This window comes from Eumetopias jubatus, unplaced genomic scaffold (assembly GCF_037043125.1).
Source record: "Eumetopias jubatus isolate StellerSeaLion01/CBP00866 unplaced genomic scaffold, mEumJub1_p1.0 scaffold_11, whole genome shotgun sequence".
Classification (NCBI taxonomy): Eukaryota; Metazoa; Chordata; class Mammalia; order Carnivora; family Otariidae; genus Eumetopias; species Eumetopias jubatus.
In genome coordinates, this window is record NW_028274817.1 from 2,058,937 (window position 1) to 2,073,220 (window position 14,284).

A 14,284-nucleotide genomic window follows, 5' to 3' on the forward strand; every position below is an offset into this window, starting at 1 on the left:
AAAGTAAGCTGGAGAAAAGGAAATGTTATTATTGAGAAAATCATAAGGAAGAGAACATACATTTACAGTACTGTCCTGTATTTATTTAAAAATCCACATATAAGTGGACCTGTGCAGTTCAAACTTGTGTTGTTCAAGGGTCAACTATTCAAGTGTCTACAAGATACCTTAATTATAAAGACACAGCTAGGTTACAAGTGAAAGAATAGAAACATATATACTATGTAATCCTAACGATATAAAGGTTGAATGGCTAATTAATATCAGACAAAGAAGACTTCAGGTAAAACATAGTACTAAGGAAAAAGAGGGATGTTTCACAATGATAAAGGAATCAAGAAAACATAACAATCCTAAATAGGTATACACTTAATTACAAAGCTTCAACATGAAGTAAGAGCTGAAAGAAGAAATAAACCCACAATTTCATTTGGTGAGTTCAACTCTTCTTTTTTTTTTTATTTAAAAATTTTTTAAATTTTTTATTGTTATGTTAATCACCATATATTACATCATTTGTCTTGGTGTAGTGTTCCGTGATTCATTGTTTGTTCATAACACCCAGTGCTCCATGCAGAATGTGCCCTCTTTAATACCCATCACCAGGCTAACCCATCCCCCTACCCTCCTCCCCTCTAGAACCCTCAGTTTGTTTTTTTTTTGGTTTTTTTTATCTTTTTAATTTTTTATTGTTATGTTAATCACCATATATTACATCATTTGTTTTGGTGTAATGTTCCATGATTCATTGTTTGTGCGTAACACCCAGTGCTCCATGCAGAATGTGCCCTCTTTAATACCCATCACCAGGCTAACCCATCCCCCTACCCTCCTCCCCTCCAGAAACCTCAGTTTGTTTTTCAGAGTCCATCGTCTCTCCTGGTTCGTCTCCCCCTCTGACTTACTCCCCTTCATTCTTCCTCTCCTGCTATCTTCTTCTTTTTCTTTTATCTTAATATATGTTGCGTTATTTGTTTCAGAAGTACAGATCTGTGATTCAACAGTCTTACACAATTCACAGCGCTCACCGTAGCATTACCAGTAATCAATGGAGCAAGTAAACAGAAAATAAGTAAGGGTATTGCAGACTTACTACTCTGCCAACAAACTTGGCCTGTGTGTTTACAGAACACGATGCCTAGCAACTATAGAACAGAGACGTTTTACATTCTATATGTAATTGTTTTAAAGATTCAAAATATGCTGGACCATAAAACCAGTTTCAGTAAATTTAAAGCATTAAAATCATACAGATTATGTTGTCTTATCAAAATAGAATTAAATTAGACATCAATAATAAATAAACATCCTAATATCTGGAAAACCCCTGAACACTTGGAAATTAAATAACATACTTCTAAATAATTTGTGGGTCAAACAAGAAACCTCTGAAAAACGTTTAAACAAAGGAAATTAGACAAATATAACTGAATGATTATGAAAATTATGTTTTAATTTTACAAACTTCAATCACCAGATTGTAATTTATTAAAATTGCACTATACATACTTTTGGTCTTATATATTTCCAAAAAAAGTTATCTCTCTGTAATTACACAAATCACTTTTTCATGTTTTTAAATAAATTTATAGGTTTCTTCATATAGAAAAGAAACTGGTGGTTGCCAGAGGGGAGAGGGTGGGGGGATGGGCAAAGTAGGTGAAGGGGATGAAGAGGTACAAACTTCCAGTTACAAAATAAAGAAGTCACGGAGATGAAAAGTGCAGCATAGGGAATGTACTCAATAATACAATGTAATAGCCTTGTATGGTGACAGATGGGGACTACACTTATCATGGTGAGCATTTCATAATGTATATAAATGTCAAATCTCTATGTTGTGCACCTGAAATGAATATAACATTGTATATCAACTATACTTCAATAATGAAAATATTTTTGAAAACTATTAGCCTACTTAAAAAAAAGAAACTATACAGTGCTCGGTAGTTAATCTAACAAAAGTGTGCTAAGACATTACACAGAAAGTAATGTCTTTATTAAAGCAGACAAAAGAAGATCTAAATAAATGGAAAGATAAGCCATATCCCTGGACAAGAAGTCCTGATATCATAAATCTATCAGATCTCCCCAATTAATCTACTAATTAATGTAATTCTGGTCAAAACCCAGTAGATTTGTTTAGATTTACTTTTCTATATAACTTCAGAAGTTAATCACAAAATTCCTATGGAGAGCAATGAGTCAGAAAAATCCACGATAATCCTGAAGAACAACAGCAGTGTAAAAGGATGTGTCCTAATAGACACTGAGGCTTATTATAAAGCTATAGTTATGTCAATTCATTAAATTCCTTATCTTGAAACATTTTGCAGGGGCCACATCTGGGGCCTGTGTGACACACAGAAAACATGTGCCATCATCTCCCAGTAGGAACAGATCAGGACTAAATGATACTAAAGGCTTAATCCCGAATTAGAATCAAAGTGAACACATCCTGAGAACTATTTCAGGACTCCGGTAGGCTCACGGTTAATTGCACCGTGCAGCTGTGGAGGGGAGAAAAAAGGCTGAGGGGCAAGAGAGTAGCAAGATCATGACTTTCTTTGGACACAAACCTAGAGGAGTAGAAACGTCGGAATGAAGACGACATACAGCCTTGTAATTCAAGGAATTTACTCACATATCTCAGGGCTGAGGGTGACCTTTCCAACAAATTCTCCACAATTTCAGATTCATCCACCTTTGCTTGTTCTGCTTGAGGATTTATAAAGTTGAATTTTAATGAAGCTCCACATAAAATGTCTATACACTTGTTGCATTCTTCAGTTTGAAATAGACTAATATTGGCCCACCGCTAGGAGTCGAGCTCCCTTTATCCTTCCCCCTGAGATTGTATTTCTTATTTCATGGAAAGTCTCCATATTTGTGACATTACCCAGTGGATTTTTCATGTGTTTTTTAATCAGTGCAGAGGCCACTGAAAAGCATGTTTGTGAAGAATCTGCATTATGAAAAAATATTTGTTATCATATAGGTGAAAAAGAAGGTCATAAAATTGTATATGTTATATTAGCCCAATCATGTTAAACATGATACACACACGAACAAATAAAATCCCGTGTAGGAAACAGGACTAGGGAAAGAAAACATTCAGAAGTGTCTCTGGCTGATGGAACAATATGTGATTAAACATATTTTTATCTTTATTTAAGTTATTTTATTTTATTGTTTTCCAGAGGGTTTTTTTGCATTTCTTAAGTTCATTATATGTGTAACATTCGAAATTAAGAAACACCTCTCAAAAATAATACGGAAGCCAGTGTTGAACAGTGAAGAGTTTGGGCTTTGAATCAATTGGACCTGGGTTCAAATCCCAACTCTATCCCTTTAGAGTTGTATGGTCTTTGTGAGTTCCTTAATCTTTATGAGTCTCAATTACCTGAACTGTAAAGTCTGAGTTATAATACCTACATGCCAAAGTTTCTGTGAGAATTAAGTTAATGGACATAAAAGTGGCTAGCACTGTGTCTAGCACATAGTAGCCACCCAATACACTGTAGCTTTAATCAGAGATATTAATATTAGCAGCAGTATACAATCTAAGGGACTGTGAGTAAGATGCACTCTTCTCAGGGAGGGAATCGAGGGCAAACAACTGGTGATACAGAGGTTTCTTGATGCCACTGTGACAAGAATGAGAGAACCCTGAGATCAATCACCATGCAGTGGACCGGCTGGATAAATCTAACATGGCATGAGTTAAGTGGCGTCTCGGGCCAGAGACAAGAGTCGGGCTATTCTGCCACCTAATGTATGTCCTCGTCATGATCGTGTGGTGGAAGAGCATGACTCTAGAGTGGTACTAAGCAGCACAGAAGCAAGATCTTCTCCAGAGCAACAAAGAGCCCACATATAGGAATGGACGAGGGAGATGATTAGATTGATCTTTGCCTGGAGTTTTCCTGAGCACCAAGGAAGACAAGAGGCACTAAGGATATTGGCCAGAAAAAGTACCTGGAAGTTGTGCCTTAATGTAAAGACTGACTAAGAAGCTGGAGGCAGGGATAGGGAAGGTTCACCAAGAAAAAGTACAGCAGTCAAGGGGCTGAAATAAATCCGAAGAGAGAGAAAAGCAGGGCTGCTAAAAGTGCCATGGAAAGAACAACAGGCGAATCACGGATTCTAGCATAACTGGGGAGAATTCAGTTGAAAATGTCACCAGTAGTTTCCGGTGATAACCAAATGCAGTCATGAAAAATATCTTTCATAAAAAGAAAGATATAGCAAGAAAGAGAGCACATCTTCACTGTGCCACATCTGAAGAGGCTGAAGTTAACTAGCTAGTGCTCTGTAACCAAGGAACAACTGCCCTCTCTCCCAGGCAGTCACTGGGGGGCTCAATGAGCCAGTCAGCAGATTTAGTCCTAGCTCAGCAGCCGCCCTAACTGGGCTCCTCTGATCAGTTTGCCCACCGCCCCAACCCCGACCAATCTGTCAGTCAGCCTGGCCCGACTGACAGAGAGAAGGAAACGCTTGCAGCCTTCACAGACCAATAATGGCCAGAAAGTGTTTGGCTCATGTAAACATCATTTAAAACGTTTATATGGAATTCTAAAGAAAACCAGATTGGGTCTGAAGAAAAGCAGAATGTAACGGTGAATCCATCTTTGGCTATTACTCTGGTTACAATATTTGTTTATTTTAAAATAAAAACCTCAAAGTATTTAAAATGCCATTGTGGAGGATAATCATGCCATACATTTGTAGTTATAAAATTTGCTGTGCATTATCAAGGACCAACTCTTCCTTTATGCACAGAGAGAGAGAAACGTACCCACACTTTTTTTTTTTTATAAACAATTGCTCACATAAAGGAAAGTGGTCTTTCAAATCTCAATGTGACTCTGGGGGATTTTTTCTTAAGTTTATAGGGGGAAATGCATGATGGCATGCTTCATCAATTTGAATGAAGTCATCATCTCTTACTCATATAAGGTTTATTAAAGATATTCAAACAGTGAGAAAGAATGAAATATTTACAATTCTCATGTAGACAGTAATGATGTTAAATGTGTATGGCATAAATAAATCAACCAAATCATGGAATTTTCCAGTTTATTTTCAATCAAAACTGTCTTCAAAAATTACATCTTGTAAGACTCTATTTCATCAGATACTCATCTTAAGGGAATATGATTTTCCAATGGATAAAATTAAGAATGAAAATTAACCTAGACTGGATTAGGTAACATGTGTGCCAAGTCCAATGCTGTATAAACCAGGAAATGGCGAGTGGCAAAGTCATGCCCCAAAAGAGATCCAGAAACAGGATCAGGCTTTCTGATTCTTTTGCATTATCCCCAGAGGATGGTTCTCTTTTCTCTAACCTGAGTTTTTTCAGCAAGCTTTCACTGCACAGGCATGGGCCTTGGTCTGGATGAGGTGGTGCAGAAGACGGGCACTGAAGAAAATGAGCCTATCTACATACCTCCACAAGTAAAATGTCCACTCTTTCCTAGACCAAAGCTGATGTTCATTTTGTGCACCTTCTGTGGTCCCTTCTGAGGACAGGGTCAGGTGATTTGTGTCCAGTGTTGTACTCCCCACACCCCAAACTGTTCCTGGCAGAAAACCTATGCTGAATAAATGTTTGGTGGATGAATCAGTTAAAAAAACACTGAGTCCTACCTGGAAAAGTGCTGATGAACAGCCAAAGGTTGCTGAACATCTCTCATCCTGCTAATTCTGTTCTGTTCCTAAAAGACAAACAGGAGAAAGAAAAGGAAAGAAAAAAGAAAGAAAGAAGAAAAAGAAAAAGAAAGAAAGAAAGAAAGAAAGAAAGAAAGAAAGAAAGAAAGAAAGAGAAAGAAAAAGAAAGAAAGAAAGAAAGAGAAAAAGAAAAAGAGAGGGAGAGGGAGGGAGGAAAGGAGGGAGGGAGGGAGGAAGGAAGGAAGGAAGAAGGAAGGAAGGAAGGAAGGAAGAAGGAAGGAAGGAAGGAAGGAAGGAAGGCAGGCAGGAAGGCAAACCCAGATCGATAGAGAAACAAAGTCGGATCTACAAGTACATCTCTTACTGGTTTTGCACTTTTGGGAATTCTGTATGGCATGTTCTCTTAGTCTGAGACAATACTAAGAAGCAAAAGGTTTCTTACATCCTTCAATATTCTAGCAGGATATTTCCAGTTTCTATATGGTGCAGTAAAAACTGAACATGTCCCTGAAAGAAAGCAGCAATTCATTAAATTCCTGATCTTAGTCATATTCCAACTAAATCTTTGGATCGTCTATAAAGCATTTCCATGGTCCTGCCAGTTCTGAAATTTCAGCAGTTCATTCGATCCCTGTGCTCACTACATCCTGGCAGCGCACAGGCTTTACTGCTGCCTAGCATGTGAACCCGGGCAAGTCACCTGACCTTTCTGGGGCCCAGTTTCCTCACCTAGGAAATGGGAATAATAATAGCACCACCTTACTGGGCTGTTGTGAAGATTCACTGAAATAACGGATAGCAAAGTGTGCTAAGAAACAGAAAGTAAGACAGTGGGCTGGGGGGCGGAGAAACGGAGCAATATTGTTTAACAGGTACGGAGTTTCAGTTTGGGATGATGAAAAAGTTGTGGGGATGGAGAGCAGCTATGGCTGTACAGCAGTGGGATGCACTAAATGCCCCTCAGTCGCGTGCTTAACACGTGGTTAAAATGGTAAATTTCATGTTATGTGTATTTTACTACCACAATAAAAAAGGCAAGACAAAACCAAAAATAAAGTGCCAGGTCTGCTCAGCATGCAACACAGTGCGATTGAAATCAAGAATGCTTAGGAAGGTAGGTTGGAGCCAGAAGCAAAGAGCTTTGAATATCAGGGGAGGCAAAGTGTGAATTTGGTCTACCCTAGTGTCACATGGGAGCACTTGGAGGTGCTATGACTCGAACTGATATTTTGTAAAGATATAATGGATATTGATATTTTATAAAGATCACCCTGGGGGTGGGTTAGATGATTACAAAGAAGTTGAGGCTGAAAGAAGGGATGCCAATTAGACTTCTGCTATTTAAAGTGTGGCCCCCAGGGGCGCCTGGGTGGCTCAGTCGTTAAGCAGGGTCCTGGGATCGAGCCCCGCATCGGACTCCCTGCTCAGCAGAGAGCCTGCTTCTCCCTCCTCCTCTGCTACTCCCCCTGCTTGTACTCTTCCTCTCAATCTCTCTCTCTCTCTCTCTCTCTCTGTCAAATAAGTGAATAAAATCTTTAAAAAAAGAAAGAAAATGTGGCTCCCAGCCCAGCAGGGTTGGTCTTGCCTGAAAGCAAATCCTCAAGCTGTTCCAGATCTGCTGAATCAGAATCCTCGTGCTACAAGACCTCTGGTCACCCCTGAGATGCAGAAAAGGAGTTTTAACTATGGAAGATTCACAGGGACAGTACTGGTTTTCTTCCAGATGTTTTGTCTGGTGCTATCTTTCCCTGACTGATTCCTTCAATTTCTATTCCTAGGGCTAGTCTTTCCTTAGCAATGAGAGTGACTGTGGGGTTTGGAGGAGAAATCTATTTTTTCCGGCTTTATTAAGGTATAATTGACACATAATGCTGTATATATTTAAAGTGTACAATGTGATGATTTGATATACATATACACTGTGAAATGATTACCATGATACATATACACTGTGAAATGATGACCACGATCAAGTTAATTAACACATCCATCACCTCACATAATTATCTTTTTTTTTTGTGGTGAGAACACTTAACATATACTCTCAGCAAATTTCAGGTATAAAGTGCAGTACTCTTGGGGCGCCTGGGTGGCTCAGTCGATTGAGCATCCGCCTTCGGCTCAGGTCATGATCCCAGGGTCCTGGGATTGAGCCCCGCATCAGGCTCCCTGCTCAGTGGGGAGTCTGCTTCTCCCTTTCCCACTCCCCCTGCTTGTGTTCCCTCTCTCGCTGTGTCTCTCTCTGTCAAATAAATCAATAAAATCTTTAAAAAAAAAAAGCGCAGTTACTCTTAACTGCAGTCACATTACTGTACGTTAGATCTCCAAACATAGTCAACTTAAACTGAAAGTTTGTACTTTTAAAGCTATTGCTCAAAATCCTTACATTTCTAGCTAGGCCACTCTACACCAACCTCAATTTTCTATTAATCCATGAAATGTATAATATTCTCCTAATTGACATTTAAAAAAATCTAGCGAGAACTAATAGGGAAGCACCAGTAGGTTTTTATCCTATCTTTTTTAGATCTGCTTTTGATTTTCCCTAGACTTAGTCTGAATTCTTTCAGAACTTGGACAGATGAAAGCACCCTAACTCAAAAAGCTAAAGCACTGCACTTATTTGCATTCATGCAGTGCCTACCCTGTGCCACACTTCGCAATCCAGGGACAAGGATGACATAGTCTCTGCCCTCGTGAAGGTGACAGTCAATAAAGGAAGAGGCATTTAAACTGATAGTTATAATCCCTCAATTTTTAATTGAGGATTTCATTGGGGCGCCTAGGTGGCTCAGTTGGTTAAGCGTCTGCCTTCAGCTCAGGTCATGGTCCCAGGGACCTGGGATCGAGCCCCATGTTGGGCTCCCTGCTCAGCGGGGAGCCTGCTTCTCCCTCTCCCTCTGCCCCTCCCTGCTTGTGCGTACACTCACTCTCTCTCTCTCTTGCTCTTACTCTCGCTCTCATAAATAAATAAAATCTTTTAAAAAATAAATAAATAAATAAAAAGGATTTCATTAAGTTAAAACAGATTGCTAATTCCAAAAAAACCCACGCAGAACTGAAAAATATTGCAAACTTTTCAATTTAATCACCAAGGGTATGTTTCTATTTCCTTTCTGAAATCACAAAGAAACTGGGGTGGAGTTTGCTTAGAATCTGTCTTAAGGCCCCTTGCTCTAAGAGTTCTGTAAAGATGAAAACAGCCTCATTACAATGTTATTTCTACATTTAAGCAATAAAGCCCCCTTGGGATAGGGCCCAGACTCAACCGCATTTACTGAATTTATCTTTATAGTAGTAGGAAGATAGCAGATTTTTTTAAAAAGTTTAACGCGGTAATAACATTAAGTGACCTTTATTAAACACTTACTAAATCCAAGGTTCTATCATTACCATCCTCATTTTACATGTGAGGAAAATGGAGTCCAGAGAGGTTAGCTAACTTTCCCAAGGCCACCCTGAGAGTCAGTGGCAGTGCCTGAGCACTCACTCCCTAGTGGACCGCCTCTCTGTGACATGACATTGGCCCTCTTTGCATCTGCAAACATCACGTGTCATCTCCCACCTACCCTCCTCCCACCCTCCCCCACCTCCGTTCTCCACCCATGACCTTGCAGCCGACTAGAAGTAAGCACAAACATCTCATGTTTCTCCCAATTTTGGTTCCCCAGCCTATCGACAATCACATTTATGTCCAATAACCTTTCTGCAATTGATCATGTCCTTGAAACTCACCAAAAATCATAAATATGCTGACAAACTGTCTAAACACATCAATGTCCTCTGCTGAAAAACATAGGGGAGTTTGGTTTCTATCCTGGTGAGTGTCCAGTCCCTTGACAGTGATTTGTGAGACACAAGATTTGAGTATTTGAGAACCTCTGGTCTATAGCAAAGAGTGACAGTCTGGTGTACTTCAAGACTCTTTAGAGCATCAAGGCTGAAGTGCAGGAGCACTCAGGCTTTGTAAAGGGCAAGAATCTTCAAGTGCATTCCATCCACTCCTTCCCACCTTGGTTCCCTCCAGTGGTTGGAAATGATGGGTTCCAAGGCCCCGTCACACCTCTCTCCCACCCAAGAGCTCTACCAAAGCCCCCTTGTGTGTTTGCTGCTGTGATTATTCAAGGGGATGATGGCATCGAACCAAGTCTAACACTCTTAGACTCACTCAAGACCCAAGAATGCATTGTTGAGCCTATTGTCCCTGAAGTTTCCTAGTCAGCTATTTACACAGACAATTTTCCTTGTCTATTCTTCACATATTATAACTCTGTCCTATTTCAGCCACTCACTGATACTGCGCAAAACTGAGCGAACAGGGCTGGCTGTGCAATGCCTCTCTTTCCAGGCTTAGTCAATGGACACTTTCTTTCTCTAGCCTACTCTTTTCCTATCTCCTTTTTCATCACTTAGTCCCCATATTCCAATGTTGTTTTATCTGTAAAAGAATCAACCCAAGAATTTACCAAAAATGAAGAATGAGAAACTCAAAAGCTGTAATTGGCAGTCCATCTGTAAGGAAAGGAGTACAGGGGAGATGCGAAAGGGGAAGAGCCAACAATGAGAAGCTCCTATGTCCCAATACCCTGGTTCTCTTTCCCAGAGAGCTCTTAGTAAAAAAGAGACATTCAATTGTGGAAGCAAAGGAATGCATCCCTTTATCAGACAACACATCTTTCCTGAAGGGTTGTATATAAGTTAAATCCCATTTATTTACTAGACATTTGATTGACATTTTCTAAGTGAAGACTCTAGGGCAGACTCTGGGGGATAAAGAGATGAAGGTGATATGGATTGCCCTTTGAGAGATCAGACTTGTAAACAGATAACTAGAATACAAGGTTGAAACTGGCAAAATTTAAATTCACATAAAGCGTTCTGGAAGCTGAGAAGAAGGAACAAAGATGAGGGGCACGGAGGGAAACACAGGAACAAAAATAAATGAAAAACGGAACACAGGAACAGAGGCACAGAAGCTGGGTCCTGATGTTACAGGTAGCAGGGCAGCATCTGGGTTAAAGTAATCACACTTTTTCTTAAATGTAACCCCCTGAACCCTGCCACAGTGAAGCTCAGGGTTCCCTAGCTAGGAGAAAGCTTGGACTTATGTTGAACTTTTAAGATTTTTAATTATGAGTCTTTACTGGCTCATAAAACAAACATTTGCTATTAAACTGTCCGCATTAGATCTACTTTATATGCTATATAAACAGAAACTGACTTTTTAAAATTATATATTAAATAGAATTCCAATTATATTCATTGAAAAGAAAACCCACTAAAACTTGATGCCAAGGATTTCAAAATTTTGCAGAATGAGTAGATTACTTTTTACTGTTTCTTTAAAGAAAAGTTAATTTGTCAAACCATATGCAAACTCAATTTCCTACAGTGGAACAAGATGGGTTCTCAGAAACATGGAATTGGATTTGGTCTGTGACCCTAATGGCTCAACAGATGATTCTTCAAAAAGAAAAAGAATCAAATAACGTATTCTGAAACTCTTTTCTTTAACTCCTTTCTGAAGCAACACTTCCTCTGAGCGTTCTTGGAAGGGGAGGAGACTTTGTCGTCACCGTTGTGATGCTGGTCCCCACGCTTCCCCTCCAAGGACATGGTCACGGTTACCAAAGTCCATCCTCTCAAAGACATTCAGTACAGAGGGAGAGGGGGAGAGACCTCTGGCGAATGTCAATCCTGTGCAATAGCATTAAAGAGCAGAGGGGACTGTGCCAACGAGTCTCTTTCTTCCTTTTGGGGGTTGGCCATTGTTTTCCGTTGTCTCTGTGGCTGACCAAGTGCTAAGCCTAGAAGGCCAGTTTCTGAACCTACTGGAGATACCACAGAAGTTTTTGCTACCTTCAAACCTGCTGGACCCTAAATCAATGCAAACATTCATGGCCAGTTATCCTAGGAAGCTTGAAGTTGTGATTAAGAGCTGCTAATCTTCTTGCTCAGAGATGGCTGGTAAATCTTACTCCTGGGGACTTTGAGAATATCAGCCTCAGATGCCATTGCTTACATGCATTAAATGGTCTAATACAAGTAACCCAGACCTTCCTAAAGGTCATTGCTTCCACAGAACACAGCACCAAAGAATGTTAATAGGTCTGAAGCAAATATAAAAATGAAGTGTTCCTTGGTTGGGTACATTTGGAAAATGCTGAGTTAAATAGAGTGAAGCAGATTTTTTTACTACAGAACATCTCAGGGCTTTTTATAGGTTTTAGGAGCCCTGGGAATCTCCAAGATGACTTCACTGAGTCTTTGGTTTGCTTTACTTTGCATCCTCAAGCACCTTCAATGACAAGAAGCATTTTAGCTTACAAATGACAGAAAGGAAGTTTTGGAAACCTAACAATAAATATTTCATGAGCTTTAGAATGTAAACACCAGTCTAGGATCCCCCGAAAGATTACGAAGGGTCCAGGCGAAAATGAATGTGGTAAGTACAGAGGGCATTTTGAACTGGTTCATTGGTTTCAGTCCGCGATGCTCCCCCAAACAGTCCCCAACAAAGCCTGCTCAAACACCTGAGACACAACTCTAGGGATAAAGGGCTCACATCTAACCTTTCTTTTTTTTTTTTTTAAGACTTTATTTATTTATTTGACAGAGAGGGATACAGCGAGAGAGGGAACACAAGCAGGAGGAGTGGGGGAGGGAGAAGCAGGCTTCCCGCCAAACAGGGAGCCCGGTGTGGGGCTGGATCCCAGGACCCTGGGACCATGACCTGAGCTGAAGGCAGACACTTAACGACTGAGCCACCCAGGCGCCCCTAACCTTTCTTTTAAAGAACAACTGAAAGCAGAGCTCGCTTGGGCAGCACACACAGTAAAATTGGAACTATGCAGAGAAGACTGGTATGGCCCCTGTGCATGGATGACACCCAACTTCATGAGGCATTCCATAATTTTTAATATGTTAAATATATTACAGTAAAGCTGAAATTTTAAAAAAGGAAAACGGAAAAGACTTTCTTTTAACATGAAAAACAATTGCAATGATCATGCATTACAAAGGTGTCTCACTCAGAATTACCTATGTAAGAAAATGGTCTCCTTCATGCATAGTATGAGCCACTTTAACATGAGCCAAATTAATAAGCCCTTAATACTTAGCATCTAAATAACTTTGAACCCAGAAACAAAGTAAAACTTGTTCACCAGGTGTAACCACCACAGTGGAATTTCTATATTAAGAAAATATTCCCAGTATGGAATTTCAAGGCTGAACAAGGACAATTTGTGTTTCTATTGAGATATTTTTATAAAATGAGCAATCTGGCATGAGAGACATGTAAGTTCAATGCAATCTTTGAAAATATATTTGTGGAAATGACCAGCTGCATTCCTGGGAAAATGTCCCTTTTGCAAGAAATGGGTGAGAATGAGTATAATGGTTACATCTTAAGATTTATAAACAGACTTTCCATATCTGTTCATTTTTTCAGTACAGAAATACCAAAGTTCCCAGAGAACCTAAACATCAAATTACATTTCTTGCAATAAATGTATATTACATTTTATTTTATACATCACAGTTCAAGGGAAATATGTAGATTGCGTTTTCATTCATAAGAGAATATGATCATATGCATGCCTATATAAATATAAAATTAGATGCAAAAAATCAACATTCAAGTTCAGTTCTGTTTGCATTTGTTCTCCAACTGAGTTTGCATACACACACACACACACACACACACACACACCTCAATCTAAAATCCACAATTTATCAAAACCAAAAACATCTTTTCTTTTCTTCACTTTATAATTCTCTCAGGAAATGGGTAGAATGTTACATTTATTTTTTTATTATTTTATTTATTTATTTGACAGAAAGACACAGCGAGAGAGGGAACACAAGCAGGGGGAGTGGGAGAGGGAGAAGCAGGCTTCCAGCCGAGCAGGGAGCCCGATGTGGGGCTCGATCCCAGGACCCTGGGATCACGACCTGAGCCGAAGGCAGCCGCTTAACTGACTGAGCCACCCAGGCGCCCCAGAATGCTACACTTAGAGTAACCAAGTAGAATCTCTTTTTCTTTTCTTATTTAAAAGATTTAACTTAATATTTGACAGAGAGAGACAGAGCACAAGCAGGGGGAACAGCAGAGGGAGAGAGAAAAGCAGGCTCCCCGCTGAGCAGAGAGCCCGATGTGGGGCTCAATCCCAGGACCCTGGGATCATGACCCGAGCCGAAGGCAGATGCTTAACCGACTGAGCCACCCAGGTGCCCCATAATCTCTTGAGATGAAATATTACTTGAATTTAAATCTGTAGCTGGTGAAAATCAAGGACATATATAAACAGATATTTTTATGTGTGCTATACAATTTCACATGCATTCAGATCACTGGTGTTAAGAATCGATTGTGGTGCTTGCTTCAGCAACACATATGCTAAAACTGGAACAATTACAGAGATTAGCACGGCCTCTGCACAGGATGACATGCAAATCTGTGAAGCGTTCCATATGAAAACATAAAAAGAATTGTCTGTGATTACTTGACGTTACATCTTGACCTGTGCTTTAAACCTGACTGAGCATGTCTTGATAGTATGAATTATTGATTAAGTCAGGTGTTACTATTATTTAAAATGCAACTCAT

At 39.7% G+C, this 14,284-nt stretch overlaps 1 protein-coding gene and 2 non-coding genes across 3 annotated transcripts in view; 2 read left to right on the plus strand and 1 right to left on the minus strand.

Annotated features, from left to right (window-relative positions):
* The window catches only part of PASD1 (PAS domain containing repressor 1), a 93,561-nt gene that overhangs the window by 61,875 nt on the left and 17,402 nt on the right, over window positions 1–14,284 (minus strand). The window lies entirely within an intron of this gene.
* Window positions 12,484–12,590, plus strand: LOC114200024 (U6 spliceosomal RNA). Its single transcript, XR_003607381.1, has one exon. It is a non-coding gene; the product is annotated as a U6 spliceosomal RNA (small nuclear RNA).
* LOC114200026 (U6 spliceosomal RNA) lies at window positions 14,051–14,154 on the plus strand. The gene has a single exon (XR_003607383.1). It is a non-coding gene; the product is annotated as a U6 spliceosomal RNA (small nuclear RNA).